Raw genomic sequence first — 17,589 nt, 5'->3', positions numbered from 1 at the left:
GAATGATAATGTAGGTAATTGATGTCTGGGAGTTTTCAGTGCAGGCACACATCTTGAACATTCTCTGCTTCTCAGGGGCTCAGGAGAGTCCCGGAGAATGCCCAGTGCAAGATCCACTGTGCTAGATTATTGATTTCCACAGACAAGATTTTATGGCACTTTAAGGTACTTGTGGTACTCTCAAGGTACAGAGAAGCAGCATGGCCTAGTGGATAGAGCACAGTCCTGGGAGTCAGAAGGTCCTGAGTTCTAATCCTGACTCTGCTGTTTTTCTGATGTGTGACCTTGGGCAAGTCACTTAACTTCTCTGTGCCTCAGGTACCTCACCTGTAAAATGGGGACTAAGACTGAGCTCCATGCGGGGCCCAGACTGTGTCCAACCTAATTAGCTTAAAACAGTGCTTGACACATAGCTTAGAACAGTGCTTTGCACATAGTAAGCGCTTAATAAATGCCATTATTACATAGTAAACATCTAACAAATACCATTATTGTTATTGTTTTGAGCCTTCAAAATATTTAAATTCAAGGAACAACCTTTTTACATGCGCAATGTGTCCATGACTGTGGATCCAGCTAATGTCGTTTCAGTCACACATGTGCTCACAGGAGAACTTTACCATCCTCGCTGTCTTTGAAAGCAAGGACAACTATAAATATTTATATTCATGTGTAGATATATTATGTACATATAATTCAAGATACATTGTCCTTTATGGTGCCACTTCATGATGGCATTAAGGTCAAAAGACCAACTCAAGGACGAAATGGAAATTTGTACTGTACTCTCCCAATGCAGTGCTCTGCATAAACGCTCAATAACAGTGATTGATTAATTGAATAAAAACTTTGTTCTCCCCCTGTGGCAACCCACAACCAAGCAGCACTTTGAACATTGGGTCAACACTGACAGAGAGCAGAACCAGGGGAGGCTGGGGTGGAGGAGAGAACGTACGCTCTCTAGACCCCTTTCTACCTGTTACGTGTGTAGGCTGGTGAGTGCTTTAATAATCTTAATCGATCATGAGCAAGAGATTGGCAGTAGTAGACTACACACTCAGAGCACACTTTACCACCAACCCCAGGAAGCCCAGGTAATTTCCCTATTCGCTATATACCCTTTGGTTAACCAGAGACCTTCATAGGGAAAGGGGAATCTGTTTCAATATCTGTCACCTAGAAGAAAAAAAACTTCAAGCATTTTCATTAATAGTTCCTTTCTGGTTCTCCTTCCTGTCCTTTTCCTTCTGACTCTTCTGTATTATTTTACCTGAACATGGAAAGCAATTCTTTGGATACAAGAAAAATACCTGCAGAACCTTTGGTGGCCATAGCATGCTCTCCTTTGCTCATTTTTCTCTGATAGGTCCTCTACAAGAGAACTAGGGGAAATTAGGAAACCAAATTCTTGCCCATGTGCTACTTTGTGTATTGAAGATAGCGAAAAATCACGTATTTCCAATGACTTGTTCTTTTATATTCCCCTCTAAGACTACCTGGCACAAATGTAATCCCTGTGCTTTATTAGTGCTACCTAACTAGTTGAATTTTGGCAGTCCATTAATCTTAATTTGGTAAACATTGATTTTTTTTTCCCCTTGGTTTTGAATGGAGCTAAAATTAACATGGTTTTTTGAGTTTAACCACCACTTCAACTTCCTGGTACACAGCACTTTATCATAACAAAAGGCCTCTATCCTTCACTGGCACCTATGAAGTCAGCTCAGTTCTGGGAATAGTAGTCCCCCTTCTCATCTTGTTCCACACATTTCCCACCCTCCTTGCCGAAGTTCAGAGTCCCCACTGACTTCCAAGGGAACTCACTTCAGGCTGAGAACAAGACTGCAAGGCACACAGTAAGACATGAAACAGGTCAAGTGTTTATGAGCTGGCTGTTGCTGCAGAGAAGGAGAAATAGAAAGTGGTCTTTTAAATTTATTTTTTAGGGATAAAATGCCAGGTTGTTGTTTTTTGAAACCAGAAGCAAATGATTTATGTATTTAATAATAAATGTTTGTCTAGGCCCAGGAGAAAATAGTGGTTTGAGGTCTGAGCAATAGATGCATCTGGCGACAACAGAATTTCAACATTCATCTCTCTCTCTCTCTGTCTCCCTCCCTCTCTGTCTTCTCTCTTTCTCTTTCCCTTAGGGGCTAATGAGTGGTAACTGTTGATCCCTTTCAATCAATCATGTTTACTGAGCATTTACTGTGTGCAGAGCACTGTACTATGTGCTTGGGTGGGTGCAATATAGCAGAGTTGCTAGAGGACATTCCCATCCCTATGCAGTATTTTCAGAAATAGGCATCTGCCACTCAACGCTGCTTCCCACTTCCAAATATATCAGTGTGACAGTACAAGGGCACTGCATAGTGTCCTTACATTATGCGAAATGGGGGAAGGAAGGACATATTCTTTCACTCCCCCTGAAATGTGCAGTGGGATAAGAACAATCCCCACTACTTATTTGAATTCTGTAAAAACAATGTCTTGTTATAATAACTTTCGTAATCACTAAAAGTTGACCACTAACCTTGTTATAATAACAATTATTATTATGGTATTTGTTAAGCACTTACTATGTGCCAAGCACTGTTCTAAGTGCTGGGGTAGATACAAGGTAATCAGGTTGTCCCACGTGGGGCTCACAGCCTTAATCCCCATTTTACAGTGTACCCAGAATATCCCACATTATCTTGGAAAAAGAAAATGACCACTTTCAATCAAACAACATTTTGAACATAGGCCTCCCAGATCCTAACAAAGAAAACCAGGAGAGTCACAGGGAAAGAGAGAGAGAAAGGCTTTTGTTATTTTATTCTGGTTTTTCCCCCTAAAGCAATCCAAATGTAGAATTATATTGCCTATGATCACAAATGAGCACAGAGGAGAATGTCCATGGTATTTTACATTTAGTTTCTGGAAAAATCCATATAAGGGCAAAATGAAGCATTTGATGCTGAATTCTTTCCTAATTTAAGACATTTTGAATCCAGCTTTTATTAAAAAAACAAATTCCAGGGTAAAAGCCTCTTGGGATCTTTTCTATGAGCCAAGTGGAGTGTAAGGGTGGGTAAGCAGCAGCCCAGATTCTGAACCAATCCTAATTTTGCTCGAGTAAATATCTTTACTCCTGCCCAGGGTTCCGTGGGTTAGGAAAAACTTCAAATTCCAATAGCGGGTCCGCTGTCGATCCTATCTATCAGGTTGCCCTTGCTGAAGCCTGTCATGTTTGCAAGTCTCACATTCCCTGGGGTTTCCTTCAGAGTTAGGCCTTCCCAGACTGAGCCCCTTTTTTAAATAATAATAATGATGGCATTTATTAAGCGCTTACTATGTGCAAAGCACTCTTCTAAGTGCTGGGGAGGTTACAAGGTGATCAGGTTGTCCCACGGGGTGCTCACAGTCTTAACTGAGGTAACTGAGGCACAGAGAAGTTAAGTGACTTGCCCAAAGTCACACAGCTGACAGTTGGCGGAGCCCTGATTTGAACCCCTGACATTTTTCCTCTCCTACTCCCCATCCCCCCCGCCCTACCTCCTTCCCCTCTCCACAACACCTGTATGTATGTTTGTACAGATTTATTACTCTATTTTACTTGTACATATTTACTATTCTATTTATTTTGTTAATGATGTGCATTTAGCTTTAATGCTATTTGTTCTGATGACCTGACACCTGTCCACATGTTTTGTTTTGTTATCTGTCTCCCCCTTCTAGACTGTGAGCCCCTTGTTGGGTAGGGACCGTCTCTATATGTTGCCAACTTGTACTTCCCAAGCGCCTAGTACTGTGCTCTGCACACAGTAAGCGCTCAATAAATATGATTGAATGAATGAATGAAGGGTAGCTGCTCCCAAGGGACAAACACTCCTGGCCTAAGAGAAGTGTTCTACTTAAAACACCCCAAATGGTCAGGTTGGGCTGCTTGGTAGTGGCGGGGAATACCATGGGCAGGCAGCGTATTTACTGATTTTGTTCTATTGTACTCTCCCAAGTTCTTAGTACAGTGCTCTGCACACAATAAGCACCATCGATTGATTATGTTCTGTATTGCATGCTTCATTTTAAATAGTTCAATGGTGAAGGAAAAAAGTCTATTGAAAGGTAGAAAGAAATAAACTTCTGTGAGCTCATTGTGAGCAGGGATTGATTCTATTTGTTGCAGAATTGTACTTCCCAAGTGCCTTGTACAGTGCTCTGTACACAGTAAGTGCTGAGTAAATACAACTGAATGAATGAATGAAAAGGTAAACTAAGCCACTTGTATCCCTGTTCCACCACTTGTCTACTGCGTGTCCCTGGGCAAGTCACTTAACTTCTCTGGGCCTCAGTTACCTCATCTGTAAAATGGGGACCAAGACTGTGAGCCCCATGCAGGACAGGGACTGCTTCCAACCCGATTTATTTGTACCCACCCCAGCGCTTAGTACAGTGCCTGGCACATAGTAGGTGCTTAACATATACCATTATTATTAATATTATTATTATTAGACACAAGACAAAGGAAATGGATCATTCCTCTTCCTGTTGTCAGTCAACTATTTATTGAGCACTTGCTGCATGCAGAGCACTGTACTAAGTGCTTGGGAGAGTGCAATAGAAGAATAAACACCAAAGTCCCCGCCCACCAAGAGCTCCTAACTGATGATACATTAATTACCTATGAATGGTAATTGACTAGCAGAGTACTACAGGTGAATCTACTGCTGAAGTGTCTCTTTACAGCCATGGAGCAGCTCAGACTCTGGGAGAAGCCAGAACTAGGTGGTAGGCTTTATCTAGGAATAGAACTGAGCCTCATGGGGGCCCATGAAATCTACCTTCCACTGAACAAAACTGATATGGGGCCTTGGTATATGCTAACCATAAGATTTTTTTCCCAGTGACTCTTACAGAGAGAAGAACGATGTTCAAAACAGACCTCCTTATCTTCCCATCCTGTCCTCTCCCAGATTTTCTCATCACTATACATGGCACCACCATTCTTCTCGTCTCAAAAGCCTATAACCCTGGCGTTATTCTTGACTCCACTTTCTCATTCAACCCACGTATCCAATCTGTCACCAAATCCTGTCGGTCTCACTTTCACAACATCGCTAAAATCAGCCCTTTTCTCTCCATCCAAACTGCTACCACGTTAGTACTATCACTCAACCTATCCCACCTAGATTACTGCATCAGCCTTCTTTCTAACTTCCAAACCTCCTGCTTCTCCCCACTCTAGTCCATACTTCACTCCGCTGCCCAGATTATATTTCTATAGAAACATTCAGGGCATGTCACCCCCCTCCTCAAAAATCTCCAGTCGTTGCCTATGCACGTCCATATCAAACAGAAACTCCTCACCACTGGCTTTAAAGCATTCCATCACCTTGCCCCCTCCCACCTCACCTTGCTTCTCTCCTTCTACAACCCACAGTGCAAACTTCGCTCCTCTGGTGCTAACCTTCTCACTGTGCCTTGAACTTGCCTGTCTAGCCACCGATCCCTGGCCCACGTCCTACCTCTGGCCTGGAATGCCTTCCCTACTCAGATCTGCCAGACAATTACTCTCCCCCTCTTCAAAGTCTTACTGAAGGCATATCTCCTCTAAGAGGCCTTCCCAGTCTAAGCCCCACTTCTCCTCAACCCCAGCTCCCTTCTACATCACCCTGATGTTCTCCCTTTGCTCTTCCCCCGCTCTCTGCCCCACAACACTTATGTATATAGCTGAAATTTTATTTATTTAGATTGATGTCTGTTTACTTGTATTGATGTCTGTCCCCCCACCCAGACTGTGAGCTCATTTCGAGCAGAGATTGTCTCTATTACTGTATTGTACTTTCCCAAGCAATTAGTACAGTGCTCTGCATACAGTAAGCGCTCAATGAACGAATGAGTGAAAGGAGCAAAGGGAGTCATAGATCTTGAAAGGCAGCATGGCTTAATAGAAAGAACATGGATCTGGTGATCTGAAATCCTTGAAATCAGGTGCCCTGGGTTCCAGTTTGGCAAACAGCTCTGCCACTGTTCTGTCAGACCCTGAGAAAGATACTTAACCTCTCTGTACCTCTCTTCCCTCACCTGTAACATGGGAATAAAATATCTGATCTCTGTCCCTGTAAGCCTCTGTGTGAAACAGAGACTATGTCTGATCCAGTTATCTTGTATCTAGGCCTCCAGCACTTGGTGCATTAGAAGAAGTATTCAATTGTTTTTTTAATGGTATTTGTACTTACTATGTGCCAGAAACTGTACTAAGCATCAGTAGATGCAAGCTAATCTGATTGGACACAGTCCATGTCCCACATGGGCTTTACAGGTGTTATATAAGTTTGGTTCTTGCTGTGCTTCTGGGATTTTTTTTTGTCTCAGTGGTATATGCGGATTTCTCCTTTATATCAGACATTCCATTCCTCACTAAGAGTATATGATGATACTCTTTTTGTTGTGCTGTTATGTTTGTCAAGTGCAAGACCTGTTGATGGATTGAAGATTCTCTTGGGATCCAAATCTTCCTGAATCAATCAAGAAATGGTATTTATTAAGTGCTTACCATGTGTACAGCACTGTACTAAGGGCTTGGAAGAATACAATACAATAGAGCTGGGAGAGAAGATTCCAGCCCACCTGGACTTCACAGTCTAATGGAGTTGTATTGTGGCTTCTGCTTCTCTCCAGATTGCTGCCTACCAGTTCATCTGCCTGCTGAGGTAGATATCTAACTGGCTAATAGTGATAATAATTGTGGCCTTTGTAAAGTGCTTACCAAGCATTGTTCCAAGCACTGGCATGGAAGCAAAAATACTAGGTTGATCACAGTCTAAATGGGAGGGAGATTAGCTATATTAAACCTCATTTTACAGTTGGTGTTTAAGTACTTACTATATGCCAACACTGTACTAAGCACTGGGGCAGATAATCAGGTCAAACACAGTCCCTGCTTCACAGGATGCTAACGGATTTTTACACTCAAGGATTTTACAAACTACCACAGGTAGAAGTTAAGTGACTTGTCCAAGGTCGCACACCAGGCAAGGGGCAAAACTGGAATTAGAAACCAGATTAGAATTTCAGCAAGCAGAAAGGAATTAGAATGCTTTCTAATAATAAAAATGTTCTGTTTACTCTTAGTATAATTGCAGTATTTGTTCAAACTGATGGGGTAGGTACAAAATAATCGGATCAGACACGTCCCTGACCCACATGGGACTCACAGTCTAAAGAGCAGGGAATCTTTCTCCACTGTCTCATTCTGACCTGGAGCTACATGGTGAATAAAATGGCCAGAAAATGTATTTTGAGACTAGGATGCATAGGTGCATGGATGCATGCAGCATCATGACATGATGGTGCAATCTACCATTATCAAAGACATTTTTCTGATAAATTTCACACCCAGGTCTCCTTTCTGACTCAATATTGGGCTTCATATCACTGCCGTGGATGCCAGCCCTGGATCACAAATGAAACTGAGGTGTTGCCCGCCTTTCCTCTCCTCCTGCCTTGGATCAATCATCCAATTAGTGGTATCTATTGGACATCCACTGTATGCAGAACACTGTAATAAGTGCATGGAAGGGTACAAAGAGACCTAGCAGACATGAATGATCCCTCCCCTTGGGAAAAGTTATATTTAGTGGCCCTGTACTCCATACCCAAAAAAATTATTAGAAGAGTGCATTATCTTTCACCCAGGTCTGAGGATATGGCTTGGATCTGATCTAAGAGGGGCATAAAGGAAACCTAGATGTTTTTAGCTGCCAAATATCACGGGATTTGAAGCAGTAGGAAGATTCTGAACAATCTGTTACCTGTTCTTAGTTCTGCATTTCCAGTGGAAGATTTCTGAGATTTTTCAGCAAAGAGATGGGATGCTGGGAAGTTCAAAATGGGGACTTTCTTGGCTAAATTGTGACTTATGGTTACCACACCAAGAAGGCCAATCTCTTCAGGCTTTATATCAAAGAAAATCTTTTAGGATTTAGGACTTGTTACTTTTCATGTTTTAGTTGTCATTATGGGTGAATTGAAAGAAAGAGAGTCTAAACCTTTCTTTGCCATTTATCCTCTGAATCTCGTGATGAGCTACATTGAGCACAACCTTTCCCTGATAGAAAATTTCCATTCAATGATGAAAATCTGTCCTTCAGAAGATAAGATAGTACCCTATCAATCAAACGATCAATCATTTTTATTAAGTGCTTACTGTGTGCATAGGGAAAGCACTGTACTAAGTGCTTGGTAGACATGCTTCCTGCCCACAAGGAGTTTACAGTCTAGAAGGGGAGAAATGACATTAGTTATGGATATGTACATAAGTGCTCTGGGTCTGGGGTAGGGTGAATAATGGGTACAAATCCAAGTATAAGGGTGATGCAGATGGGAGAGGGCATAGAGGAAATGAGGGCTTAGTTGGGGAAGGCCTCTTGGAGGAGATGTGATTTTATTAAGACTTAGAAAGTAGGAAATGATTGTTTGTCAGATACAAAGAGGGCGGGAGTTCCAGGCCAGAGGCAGGATGTGAGCATTGGGTTGGCAACAAGATAAGCAAAATTGAGGTATGATAAGTAGGTTGGCATTAAAGGAGTAAAGTGAGGAAAAATGAATTCATTTAACTATTCCTGAAGCACATTTAACTAGCCCTGGGTCATAAATCAGAATATGAGGTCCAGGCTATTTTCAGTGGAAATCTAATGATTCCCATCTAGATTATAAACTCATTATGGACAGGAATTATGTCTTCTAATTCTGTTGTATTGTACTCTCCTAAGTGCTTAGTACAGTGCTTTACACAATAGTAAGTGCTCAATAAATACCATTGATTGACTAATTGATATAGGATGCTCATACCTACCTTGCATGCTAATGTATTAGTACAGACTAAGAGTGCAGGATGAAACTTTCACAAGCAATAGCTGCTGAACTGTATTATAGTCTTCCAAACACTTAGTACAGGGTTCTGCACACAGTAAGCACCCACTATTAACAGTAAATGATTGAATAAAAGCACAAGTAACTTTATAAACTTAAATGGCTTAATTCAAGCAATTTGTTTTGATTTTGTCAATCAAACATTAAAGAAGTATCTGCTTGCAGCATTTTTTTCATCCATGTTTTCCCTAGAGTTTAGGGGGGAAAAAAAACATGTTGGAAACCCATAGCATTTTTCTCTATTGAATTCACTTAAATCAAAAATGGGCCTACCAATTAAAATCAGATTGTAAAAGCAACAAAAAGCACATCTGGGCTAAGTATTTGTGTTCCAAGTTTTAGCTGAATGTGGATTAAATTATTGGCGTCTAAACCACCCCTGAAACATGGCATCAGCATTGCAATAGAAATAGCAGATTCTTAAGTGCAGCCACACTAGTGGCAAATAAAAATTGGAGGGGGAAATAAAATATTGGTATGAACTTGTTTTGAGTTCCAAGAATACTGGTAAATTTATGAAGGTGAAATCATTTAATAAATCAGTGTGCTTTGTTCCCAAAATGAGTGCATTTAACACACCAATCACTCATTGGCTTTCCCAGGATAACACCTCACATAGCTGAGTCTGGAGCAATGGAACCTTTCAGCATGATTCTATTGCATTAGTGGGTGGGAACGTCACATGAGAATGAATGTCAAATTTCTTGACCTTGATTCTTTTGGCTTGAAGGTTGTTCTTTTCAATGCTTATGCCCAGAGAGGAAAGGAAAATTCAGAGAGGAGATGTTGGCGCTGCCTTAGCTTTGTTAGCTGGCATAAAAGTTGGCAGGAGCTGAAAGATCCTAGTGTGAAGAGACTATAAGGGAAGTTATAAATACAATTTTAGAAAGACAAAATCTTGTTGATTTTTTGCTCATAAAAATGAAAGGTCTGAAAGAATATGAAGGCAGAAGTGTGTTAATCTTGTTGGGTATCTTTTTCTGGAAGTGTATTTACCTAGACAACCAAGGCGGCTACTTGCAGCAAATGGCTGAGCTTGAGTTGTTTTTGGAGCAAAGATTGGATGAAGCTGAGCTTTTCTCCTCAAACAAATGACTAATTTTCTTTTAGCAGTCCCAAAGAAGATCAGGCTTTCTCTTAGAAACAGAGTATGCTTACTGACAACTTAACAAGGCAAAAATCCATGTCCACACGACCCCATTCCCCGCCACCTCAAATGTACTTGTTTAGTAATATTTTGTTGTAATATTTTTGGTTTGGCAGAAAACCAGGCAGGTGCAGAATTCAGTCTGGGATGGTATAAGCTTTGTGCTGATCCTTGGATTTGCCCAGGAATTGGGCTGGTTGGCAGCTGCTGCTAAATTCAGTAGTCCAAGGATTTGGAAAAGTCCAGGACTCTGATCTCAAACAGGATGTTGTACTGATGTTAGTATGGGGGACAGGTTCTGGGGTTTCCGAGTAATGTGGGGTCCAAAATGATTCCCCCTGGCTGCCCCCTGCTTTACTCACGGATGACTATTTGGGGCTAAGGTCTATATACTGGTTAGAAACCAAAATCTTCCACCAAGTAACGTTTTTTCCAAAATAGCCCTTGTGCCAACCAGACCCAGTCACTCATACAAAGTCACTAAATGCTTTTAGCTTATAATGAGGGTAACTTTCTGAAATTCATATACTCCACTACAGTCAGCCAGCAAGCATCAGTTGATCTGGAACTTTGCTCTTCCACAATGAAATAAATAAATGGGCCAACCCAATCTGCATATGTCTTGCCTGAGCGCTTAGTACAGTTCTCTGCACACAGAAAGTGCTCAATAAACATGATTGGATGAATAAAATCCATCTGCAAAAAGGGCCTGAGTAGATCTGTATGAGTAGATTTTAACCAGGGATCGTGTCTACCAATTCTAGCAACTCTGGCTAAGCCCTCATTTTCTCTTCTCCCACTCCCTTCTGCATCACTATTGCACTCGGATTTGTACCCATTATTCAACTCTCAGCCCTCGGCACTTATGTACATATCCGTGATTGATTTCTGTTAATGTCTTTCTCCCCCTCTAGACTATAAGCTCTGTAAGCTCTACTGATTCAGTTATAATGTAGTCTCCCAAGCACTTAGTGCAGTGCTATGCACACAATAAGCCCTCAATCAATATAATTGATTAATTGAACTCTATTTTATTGTACTTTCCCAAATGCTTAGTACAGTGGTCTGCATGCCCTAAGTGCTTAATAAATGCTGTGAATTAATTGATTAGGTTCAACTCCCCCACTGCAGTGAAATCTTCAAACTATCGTAATCACCTGGAGACCCAGAAGAGTCCCATGTATCAAAAAAAAAATTGGTCAATGTTGAAAAAGAGAATGACAAGGGATAATTTTGACTGCCTTCCTCTACACTACAGAAACATCTTCTGCATTCTTATTTCACCAATCTTATGTCAGCCATCTGCTGATGGAAGGGCCAGGACCGTAGGAGAACTGGCCTGTCTTGTCTGCCCCACTGAGACTTCCTCAATTGCACCTAGAGCTAACTTCCTCAAGTAACACACAACAGTAGTGATTCGACTCAGACTAGGTGGTGGCCTGATTCCCAGACCAATGGAGAAAATGCCTTCCTGCTAGGCAAGGCGCATTCACTGTAGGAGAATTCATCTCTCCTTTTAATTTGTTTTGTCCCAGCTATTAACTGAATGTCAGACATTTAAAAGTCTCATGTCTGTTCTCTCCATTCAGGCAAAACTCTCGCTCCAGTTAGTGGGAGTTCTGCCTGAGTAAAGCAAATGAGATTGGGCCCATGGTGTTTATTTCTTAGTAAAAGATTTTCTCTTCTTTCAAACTTTTTTTAGTGTTATGTTGGGTAGCATTTGGTGGAAATGCAGAGTAGAGAAAGCTTGAAAGAACAATAAAAGAACGATTTGGAAGGGTTGTTTTGAAACATGTAACTAATGCTGTCAGTCGGTGGGTCTATCCATTTTGAACATTTACATTTTCTGACTGCAGTTAGAGAACATTTCACAGCGTGTTACTATCAATCATCCTTAACCCAGAAGTGTGCAGTACATTAGTAACAGTTAATTGGCATATTTAAAGTAAATAGCTACTTAGTTTTGTTGTAAATCATTAGTATTCAAATCTATGATACAGCATGCATTGTTTGTTTCAGTAGTAAACATTCCAGTCTGCAATACTGGAACTTTTGACAGGAGACTATTAGCAACTGAGTTGGCATTGGAATACTCATCTCACCAAGGTTCTGTCAAAATATCCCTGAAAATATGTTAGGTACCCTCAAAGCCCAAAAAGTGGTCATTAACTTAAAAGTGATGCTCAAACACACTGCATTAGTGTTCAGACTCACTGCCTCTCCTCGTCATCCTGGAAAAACAAGGCAAGAAAGCAAAGGAATGAGAAAGCATTAGAGAGAAGAAAGACGAGGATGATACCTGTAGTTTTTCATTTGTTTTTCTGAAGTAAAATGCTCTGTTTGCATTAGTTGTTATATCTCTGCTATTTTTCAAGTACTCCAAAGGTCAAGAGGCTTAATATAGGCATACAACGCATGAAATACTCTGATCAAATTGTATAAGCAATAAGCTGTATCCACTGTCCATTTATGAAAGGAGAGAAAATATCCTTTCAGATGACTTCCTATTTAATTTATTTTAGCATTTAATGTGCACTTACTATGTGCTAAGCCCTGGAATAGCTACATGGTTAGCAGATTGTATAAAGTCCATGTCCCACATGGGGCTTACAGTCTATTTTACTCCCCTATGCAAATGAAGCAGCTCTTGCCCAGGAAAACCAAGTGACTTTCCCAAGGACACACAGCAAGCAAATAGCAAATCTAGAATTAGAACTAGAACAATTTAGTGAAGCAGTATGGCCTAGTGGATAGAGCATGGGCCTGAGGGTCAGAAGGACTTGGGTTCTAATCCCAGCTGAGCTACTTGTCTGCTGTGTGGCCCTGAGCCAATCACTTCACTTTTCTGTGCTTCAGTTACCTCCTCTGTAAAATGGGGATTAAGACTGTGAGAGCTTCATGGGACAGGGACTGAGCCCAATCTAACAACCATGCATCTGCCCCAGCATTTAGTAGAAGTGCCTGGCACATAGTAAGCGTTTAACAAATAACATAAAAAATTTTAAAAACTCAAGTCCCAATCAATCAAAATTTATTAAGTGCTTACTCTGTGACTATTACTGTACCGAGGACTTGGGAGAGTTTAAGGTGGTATACACAATCCCTGCTCTTCAGGTAGATTATGATCCGTTACGGGGACCAGCATTAAATTACAAATGGGGATAGCAATCGAGTATAAAGGTACACTATAATTGCTTCAGTGGGGAAGGGGGTAATTTAGCGCTAAGGTAATGGGGAAGGGCTGAAGTGGCAATAGGGGGTGTAGGGAAGCAGCGTGGTTCAGTGGAAAGAGCCCAGGCTTTGGAGTCAGAGGTCACGGGTTCAAATTCCAGCTCCGCCAATTGTCAATTGTGTGACTTTGGGCAAGTCACTTACCGTCTCTGTTCCCCAGTTCCCTCATTTGTAAAATGGGGATTTAGACTGTGAGACCCTCGAGGGACAACTTGATCACCTTGTTACCTCCCCAGTGTTTTGATCAGTGCTTTGCACATAGTACGCACTTAATAAATGCCATCATTATAGAGAAACAGCGTGGCTCAATGGAAAGAGCACAGGCTTGTGAGTCAGAGGTCATGGGTTCAAATCCCTGCTCCTCCAATTGTCAGCTGTGTGACTTTGGGCAAGTCATTTAGCTTCTCTGGACCTCAGTTACCTCATCTGTAAAATGGGGATAAAGACTGTGAGCCCCATGTGGGACAATCTGATCACCTTGTATCCTCCTCAGCACTTAAAACAGTGCTTGGCACACAATAAATGCTTAACAAATGCCATCATTATTATTATTATTATTAAATAGCATGAGGAGATGGCAGAATAATCAAGGAAAACCTCCAGGAGGATATGTGGTTTCAGAAGGGCCTTGAAGATACATGTGGAAAACTGTGATCTGGCAGATGTGAAGGGGGAGAAGTTCCAGACAGAAGGGGGTCCCTCTAGACTGTAAACTCATTGTGGGCAGGGAATGTTTGTTTATTATTGCACTGTTTTTTCGCAAGCACTTAGTATGTGTAAGCACTCAATAAATGAGATTGAAAGGATGAAGGGAGAGCTTGAGAAAGAGGTTTTTGGCAAGTGAAATGAGAATGAGGGACAATGAATCAGTTGGCTTCAGAGGAACAAAGTGCATAAGCTGGGTGGTAGTGGGAGAATAGTGAGGATAAGGATTGAGTGCTTTAAAGGCAATGATCAGGAGTTTCTACTTGTTACAGAAAGAAATGGGCAACCGTCAGAAGTTTTTGAAGAATGGGGAGACATGGGGGGTGGGGAAAAATGTTTGGGACATCAGAGTGAAATATGGACTGGAGAGGGGAGGAATCGGATGCAAGAGTGTCAGCAAGGAACTTGCTGCAGTAGTTGAATCAAATAGTCAAGACACAAGTGCTTAGACAGTTTGGGTGGAGAAGAAGGGCAATTCAGGACACATTGTCATGGAAGAACCAACAGGATTTGGTGACAGACTGACTATGAAAGTTAGAAAGAGAGAGAGAAGTCAAGGAAAATGCCACAGTTGAAGCTGGGCGGATTGATAGTATTGTGATGGGAAAGGTAGGAGGAGGCATGCATTTGGGAAGAAACTGTGCTTGGCACATAGTAAGTGCTTAACAAATACCATTTAAAATAGGAGGGTTAGATTACTTCAGTTTTGGACATGATGAGCTCGAGATGCCAGCAGGATCCCAATGTAGAGATTCTGCAGAGGTAGGAGGAACTATAAGATTGCTTAGAAGGGCTGTCGGAGCTAGTCAGTGGGATTTTTGAATCTTCAGCATAGAGGTTGAGAATGGATGAACTCCTCAGAGGAGTGAGGATCTCTTGATTCGCAGGCCCATGTTGTTCTCTCTAGGCCACACTAGACTCCATCAACGTAGGGCTGAACAGGAAACAATGATATCATTTAAACCTCCTTTTTCCTTCCCCCACAGTGTCTTCTGGGGTATGAGGTAATTAGAGTTAAAGAGTTATCAGGGGACATTGAAAAGGAGAAAAAAAAATCACAAGGTTTTCTCAGTGAATAGTAGAATGGACTAATAATAATAATAATAATAATAATAATGGTATTTATTCAGCACTTACTGTGTTCCAGACACTGTAAAGTGCTGGCTACGTACAAGCAAATCAGGTTGGAAGCAGTCCCTGTGCCACATGAGGCTCACAGTCTCGATCCCCATTTTACAGATGAGGGAACTGGGACACAGAAAAGTGAAGTGACTTGCCCAGGGTCACGCAGCTGACACGTGGCAGAGCTGGGATGAAAACCCATGACCTTCTGACTCCCAAGTCCATGCTCTATCCACTACGCCATGCTGCTTGCACTTAAAACAAATACCACATTATTATTGTTATTATTATTAGCACTAATAATAATAAAGCAAAGTGCCGATGGATAGCTCCCAAATCTATGTATCTACCCTGTCTTCTCACCTTTAAACAAGGGCAACACTGTTTCAAAGACATCTCCAACTGGTTGCCCCACTACCACCTGAAAATTCAACATGGCAATGGCTCACTTGCTACCCAGCTTCCTTCCTCTGTAAATAGCACTACCATCCCACTCGTCCTCCATTTGGATATTTGATGTGATAGGTCGTTCGTCCTCAATCTCACCCATTGCCAGATTTTCGTCCTATGAAAGGAATCCAGACTCAATTTTCATTCCCACTGTTGAGAATTTAAACCCATTTCACTTGGGCCTCAACTATATCCACCTCTTCTATATCCACCTAAACTACATCCACCTCCTCAGTCTTTCCATTCTAGCCTGTCTCTCCTCCCAAGTTCTGTCCTGCATGAGTCAGTTTGATTAAAATATTGACCTCTTTAAATCTATCCCACTAACGCTGACATCTCTAAAGGACTCTGTGGGCAGATCAGAGTCAATCTCTCAACATGAGGAATTTGGGTGAGGGAGGGGAGCAAGAGTAAGAAAGGAAGAAGGGGCATGGGGCAGGTGGGAAACTACTTTAATATGAAGTATAAATATGAATACCAGTCAATTTAGGTACAAAACAATAATAATTATGGTATTTGTTAAGCACTTAATATAGGCCAAGCACTATATTAAGCATTGAGGTATAATACAAGATTATCAGGTTAGATGTAGTCCCTGCCCACACTGTACCCACAGGGACAGATAGCAGGTATTTAATCCCCATTTTAATAAATGAGAAAATTGAGGCACAGAAACATTAAGTGACTGTTTTCCACTAGGCCACACTGCTTCCTCAAGGAATTTTCAGCACATTCTGCTATGGCAAGCGCTTCTCACTGCCAGATGAACTGGGTTTTGAAGAAAGTAGGTAGGTGGATGAACAGAAAGACAAGGAGAAATTCTAGATAGATTTTAGAAGGACACGTACACTAAAACTGGTGTAGGAGTTTTTCATTTGTATTAGTCAGAGTCTTTGCAATAGCCAACATTTTTGAGTGGAGAAACACGGATGACATTATCCATATCCACTGGCACAAATAGTAATAATAATCCTCCTCCAAACAGGCTTCCGATACTTGAGCCAGACAATTTCCATAATATCTCTTCACCGATTCAGAGACACTGTAAAATTTCAGTTTTCTTCTAAATTCTGTGGCAGATTGTTTGGGCTAGAGGTAGATGGAGACAAGCGGCTCCGTCTGGTGCAAAATCTTCATCCTTTGTTAACAATGCAGTAGAGTTGGGACTTTGTATGTTTTTTTTCAAGAGCAAAAGAAAAGCTAGGGAGCTTCCATAGAAGTGGAGGTTGGCAAAGTAGTCTTTTGATGTCGTCCGACCCTATTCTTGCTTCCATGGGTGGCAGGGTTGTTTTTTAGTTTTAACAGCCAGTGGCATATGGTTTTGCTATTCTACAAAGATGGTTCTTGATTGTAGATTTGTCAATCTCAACCTAGCTTCCAGGCCTGCCAGATACATGTTATTACAGAGACAGAGCCAAAGGCTTATGATGCATCTGCTTAGATGGGTGAGTTTTCACAGGTTTGGGGTAGACTTCATGATCAAGTAAGGAAATACAAGGGAGAACTCCAGTCTCTCTTTCCCTCCTCCTCCACAGACATACACAAACACACACACACACACACACACACACACACACACACACACACACACTCGCTCACTTCTTAAAACATTTTGGTTGGCTTAAATTCATTTGCACTTGGGAATCCAGGTCTTCGAGGTACTGTGGTAACACACCTACCAGAGGAATGAGCATTTAATGAAAGGAGGTTCAACCATTTTGTAATACTAGCATATTGCTTTCCATCTTTTTTAAGGGTTAGGAAGACACCAAACACTGGATGAAGAGTTGTTTAGAAGGAATGACTGGGGAAATCAGCCTGTGAATTCAAGTCATCTGGGGCATTTCAAAAACTCCTCATTCTAAAGATAGAGTTTCCCATAAGGTTAAGGGGAAAGTTCTCCTCACCATCTGGTCTTCTTTTTATTCCTTTTTTCTCTTTTCCCTATGAAGAGTTCAAAAGGATCCCAGGTGAAGCTGGGAAAAGGGAAAGACTGTGATGGTAGTAGATCTGGGAGG

Source organism: Tachyglossus aculeatus, chromosome 23, assembly GCF_015852505.1.
Source record: "Tachyglossus aculeatus isolate mTacAcu1 chromosome 23, mTacAcu1.pri, whole genome shotgun sequence".
Taxonomy (NCBI): Eukaryota; Metazoa; Chordata; class Mammalia; order Monotremata; family Tachyglossidae; genus Tachyglossus; species Tachyglossus aculeatus.
This window is presented reverse-complemented; position numbering follows the sequence as displayed.